The following is a 6,000-nucleotide window of genomic DNA, read 5'->3' as shown; positions in this document are numbered from 1 at the left end:
GTAATGCATTTTCTAAAAGTTATTTAGGGTTGGCTGACTAAACTGATTCTCAACTAATAATATTAGGGAAAAGTTCACTGATGCAGGCTTGAGCCAATAGAATTAGAAAATCACCCATGAGCCCTCATGATTGCCTCTAGAATCCTGAAAGGAAAGTGAAGCCTAGCTCTGGGGACCCAATTCATCTCTGAGAGTGGAATTCTGGAGAAGAATGCTCAAAGCTAAGATGGCCTATGTAGCCAAAAAAGCATATTTGAACTTGAGTTTCATGGAGGCATTTTTTTCACAATACTGTGCCACTGTCATCCTCATCTGTAGTGTTGTGTTCAGTAATAGATACCATGACTCAAGCAGGGCACTGATAAACTGGAGAGTCCAGTGAAGGGCAAACAATATGGCAAAACAACTTAAATTTGTGCCATATGAGGATTGGTTGAGGGAACTATACCTGGCACATAGTAAGCATTAAATAAATGCTTATTGACTGCCTGTCTCATTGATTGACTAACTGACCACGTAGCCCAGAGAAAAAACTCAAGGAGTAAGTACACTGTAGCTGTGTTCAAGTATTTGAAGGGTTATCATATGGGGGAGGACTAATTCTGTTGGGCTCAGAGGGCAGGATGAAGACCATCAAGTGAAAGTTGCAAAGAGGAAAACTGAGTCTGGATGTCAGGACTTCTGGGTGACTTGGAGGCAGGGTTTTCCATCCTTGTAGGTCTTCAGTATCAAGCTGGATGGGCATGTTCAAGATGCCCCAAAGCAAACTCATTATCTTCTTGATCTCCGCCCCTAGATCCTCCCTTTTTCTAAATTTCCCTATTACTGTCAAGAAAATCACCAGGGGCAGCTAGGTGGCGCAGTGGATAGAGCACTGACCCTGGAGTCAGGAGGACCTGAGTTCAAATCCAACCTCAGACACTTAACACTTACTAGCTGTGTGACCCTGGGCAAGTCACTTAACCCCAATTGTCTCACTAAAAAAAAAAAAGAAAGAAAAGAAAAAGAAAAACACCATCCTTGCATTCATTCAAGCCCTCAACTTTAATTTCATCCTTGACTCTCACCTCACATATCAGTAGTTGCCAAGTATTGTTATTTCTCTCTCTAAAACATCTTCTCTTCTAGATACTCACTCCTATCATCGCCCATGTTCAGGCATTACTTCTCACCTGTACTATTATAACAGCCTTCTCATTGGTTTCAGTGGTTCTGAAGGCTGCCTAGAAGGAGCAAAGCTGTACGGTGGGTTGAATGCTCCCCCTCTAGTCAGGAAAACATGAGTTCAAATCTGGCCTTGGTGTCTGTGTAACCCTTGACAAGTTGTTGAAATTCAGTATGCTTCCATTTCCTCATCTGGAAAATGGGGATAATAGCACCTACCACTCGTGGGTGTTATGAGGCTCAAATGAGATATTTGTAAAGCACATCGCAAACTTTAGAGCTCTATTCAAGTGTTAGCTATTATTATTATTATTATTATTATTATTATTATTATTTCTTCTGCCTCAACTCTCTCCCTATTTCAATCCATTTTCCACTCAGATGCCAAAGAGATTTTCCTAAAGCTCAGGTGTGACCATGTAATGCTTCCCTTCAACTCCCACTTAATCAATTCCAGTAGCTCCCTATTACCTCCTGGATCAAATATATCACCTCCTCTGGTATGTAAAACTCTTCATAATATGGCCCCTTCCTATATTTTTAGTCTTTTTACACGACACTTTTCTCCCCATATACACAATGCTCTATCTTCCCTTTCCATAGCTGTAATGTATGGCCCCCTCCCACCTTCTTGCTTTTAGAATCCCCAGCTTCCTTTAAGACTCAGCTCAAGTTCCCATTTCTACCCTCTTTGATCCAAATAAACAGGCCTTTTCTCTCCTTTTCATACGTGACAGGCTATGTCCCACCTCCATGCCTTTGCACTGGCTGTACCCTATGCCTGGAATGCATTCCAACCTCATGTCCACCTCATAGAATCACTCATTTCCTTCAAAATGCCACTTGAACTAGCATCTTCTACCTTTTCCCTTTTCTGATCTCTCCAGATGCTAGTGACCTCATTCTCTATCTTGTATTATCTATGAGTATGCGTGTACACCTGTGTCCTCTTCCTTATCCCAACAGAGTGTGGGCTCTTTACAAAGTAGAATTGTGTAACTTTTTTTGGCTTTAGAAACCCAGCACTTAGCACTGTGCTTGGCATATGGCAAATGTATAGTAAATACTTGTTGATTAATTGACTGATTGATTAGCCTACGGAAGCACACTAGGTTTCCAAGTTGATATTTGGAGTCTGTGATTGTCTCTCGAGTCTTGGATTTCAGTTCAGACAAGGGTTCCTAATGTCAAGCATAGTTTAAGATGATAAAAAATTCCAGTGCCTCCCTAGACCTGAATTGGCCTCCCAGGTGTCTGTAGGTAAGCCAGGTCTTAGCTTATCTGGCTGTGCTGCAGATCCAATTACCAATTAAATGGGCCAAGCTTCTCTGGACTCCCATTTCCCAAGGCTAGGCCAGATTCAGAGCCGTATCAGGGAATGAGGAATGACATATCATGAAGCAGAGTATTTCTCTCAGTGCCTTAGCCCTGATGTTGCAGATTAAAAAACAGGGTACATTTAAACATGATACAATCTCACTGATAACAACATGACATAAGGGCTAGCCCTGGGAGTAAAGAAGGAAGACCTTGGTGAAAATCTCTCCTCTGGTGTTTACCAGTCATGTGACCACATGCAAGTCCTCTACCCCCTGAGTGACCCAGGCCAATCCTCTCACACTGTAAATTACAGAAGAGTTGCTGATCTGCATCAGAGGAGGGAATTTCCATACTGGAGGTTGCCTATGATAATGAAATCACCAGGGGCAGCTAGGTGGTGCAGTGGACAGAGCACTGGCCCTGGAGTCAGGAGGAACTGAGTTCAAATCCGGCCTCAGAAACTTGACACTTACTAGCTGTGTGACCCTGAGCAAGTAAGTCACTTAACCCCAATTGCCTCACACACACAAAAAAAAAAAAAAAGAAAAGAAAAAGAAATCACTGATCTGTGCCAAAACAACCTCACTCATTGGAGTTTGGGATCATTAAGCAATAACTTGGCATAGTGGAAAGAACATGGGACCTGGAGTCAGAAAGAATTGGAATCAAATCCACCTCAGTCACTGGCCACACAGCTGGTGGGGTTCAAACACAGTTCTTTCTAAACCAGAGTCCAGGGGCAGCTAGGTGGCACAGTGGATAAAGCACTGGCCCTGGATTCAGGAGGACCTGAGTTCAAATCCAGCCTCAGACACTTGACACTAGCTGTGTGACCCTGGGCAAGTCACTTAACCCTCATTGCCCAGCAAAAAACCAAACAAACAAAAAACAAAAAATCAAAGTCCAGTGAATTCTGCTGTAATTTGCATTGGCTCTCTAATGTCCTTTCTGGTTTGTGTTATCCTCCATTTGCAAATTACAAAAAATCACTAAAAACAAGAGAAAGAGGGTGGGGGAGGAAGGAAAAGAGGGAGAAAAGAAGGAAGGGAGGAAGACCCCTGCCAGGCAATACTTAGTTCCTTTAAGTCACTGTATGAAAAAGGTTTTAAAAAAAAAGACGACAAAGGGCAGCTAGGTGGTACAGTGGATAAAGCACCAGCCCTGGATTCAGGAGAACCTGAGTTCAAATCCAGCCTCAGAAACTTGACCCTGGGCAAGTTACTTAACCCTCATTGCCCCACCAAAACAACAACAACAACAACAACAACAAAAGACAATAAAGAAAATGTACTTCAAGGGGCAGCTAGGTGGCACAGTGGATAGAGCACCAGCCCTGGAGTCAGGAGGACCTGAGTTCAAATCCAACCTCAGACACAACACTTACTGGCTGTGTGACCCTGGGCAGGTCACTTAACCCCAATTGCCTCACCAAAAAAAAAAAAAAAGAAAGAAAAGAAAATGTACTTCTTCCAAAATATTCCACAAGCCTGATGTTTCACCAAAGCACACTGGTTTCCCCCTCTTCTATCCGAGTTAGTGGAAATTTGTTGGGCAGTTGAAATGAAGAAAATAGAATCCATCCATGTAGAGGCAATATAGCTAGAATCACCAATGGTGCTTGGAGAATATTGACTTCCAAAGCTGCTAAATGAGACATACCTGAAAGGTTATTTATTGGTAAGTGATTTCAAGACAAGGTAGAGTTCTGTCCAGCAGAGCAGATAGACTTAAGGCCCAAAGGGAAAGCCTAAGGCATGTAGCTGGTACTAGCTGGCTTGGCATATTTCCCTTGCCTCAGAAGCACAGGGATGAGGCTCATGATCCAGAGATGGCCAAATTCAATCATCTACTCAGAGAAAATGTCCCGTGGTGCCGTGGACCCATTTTCAGCCATTGTCCTGCTCTCTTAGGACGGGCAAGGGTGTGCATCTAGACATAGAGAATCAGAAAGATCTGGTTCAAATCCCTTCTTTACCACTGCTTGACTGTGTTACCATGGAAAATGGTAATTTCCCTCTCTGAGCCTTGGTTTTCTTATTTGTGAAATGGGGATAATGACACCTGTAGTACTGACCCCACAATGATTCTGTGAGGCTTAGATGACATAATGGATGGAAAGCACTTTGGAAACCTCAAAGCACTTAAATAAATGGCTATTATTATTATTATTATTATTATTAGTTGATAGAGTGCTGAGCCTGGAGTCAGGAAGATCTGAGTTCATATCCAGCCTCAGATACTCACTGGGTTTATGACTCTGGACAAGTCACTTAACCCCACTGTCTACTTCAGTTTCCTCATCTGGAAAATGGGGATAATAATGGTACCTTCCTCCCAAAGTGGTTGTTAAGAATCAAATGAGGTAATATTTATACTATAATAAATACTATATACTATACAAATGCAAGCTATTATAACTCATTCTTCATACTAGATTCCTGAAAAGACATGTCTCTTCTAGTTTCTCACTCTTCCCCATGCTTTTATTGCTTTATTTTCATTCAATCAATCAAGAAGCCTTTATTTAGTACCTACTATGTGCTAGATGCTGAATATACAAAGACAAAAATAAAGTAGTCTCTGCACTCAAGAAGCTTGCCATTTAGCCAAGGAGACAACCTGTGCAGATATATGCATATATGAAATATGGAGAAAATGAATACAAGGTCATTGGGAGGGAGAGGCATGAGCTGCTGAGGGGAATCAGGGAAGGCCTATCAGAAGAGGAGGAGTGAGAACTAAGCTGTGAAAGAAATCAGGGATTGGCAAAGAATTGGAAGTTGAGGGAATACCCATCAATTGGAAAATGGCTAAATAAGTTTTGGTATATGAATGTAATGGAATATTTTTGTGCTGTAAGAAATGATGAGCAGGAAGATTCCAGAGAAACCTGGAAGGACTTACATGAATTGATGCTAAGTGAAGTGAGTAGAACCAGGAGAACACTGCACACAGTATCAACAACATTGTGTGATGATCATCTGTGACAGACTTGGCTCTTCTCAGAAATACGATGATCCAAGACAATTCCAAAGAACTCATCATGGAAAATGCACTTCACATCCAGAAAAAAAGAACTGTGGATTCTGAATGTAGATTGAACCATACTGCTTCTACTTTTTTTGTTTTTGTTTTTTTTTGTTTTTTGAGGGTTTTGCCTTTTGTTCCAATCCTTCTTTCACAACATGACTAATGCAGAAATATGTTTAATGTGACTGTACATATATAACCTATATCAGATGGCTTGCTGGCTTGGGAAGATGGGAGGGAAGGGAGGGAGGGAGAAAAATTTGGAACTAGAAATCTTATAAAAACAAATGTTGAAAACTATCTCTACATGGAACTAGAAAATAATAAAATACTTTTATAATAAAAACAAAAGAAATCAGGGATTCCGAAAGGCAGAGTTTAGGAGGAAATACATCCCAATGCTGGAGGATGTTCTGTGCAAAGGCATGGACTTGGAAGATAAGAGATAGAGTCTTCTGCATGAAGAATGGCAAGAAGGCCAGTTTG

Source organism: Dromiciops gliroides, chromosome 3 (assembly GCF_019393635.1).
Source record: "Dromiciops gliroides isolate mDroGli1 chromosome 3, mDroGli1.pri, whole genome shotgun sequence".
Taxonomy (NCBI): domain Eukaryota; kingdom Metazoa; phylum Chordata; class Mammalia; order Microbiotheria; family Microbiotheriidae; genus Dromiciops; species Dromiciops gliroides.
The sequence above is the reverse complement of the archived record's forward strand: the minus strand, read 5'-3'. Positions refer to the sequence as shown.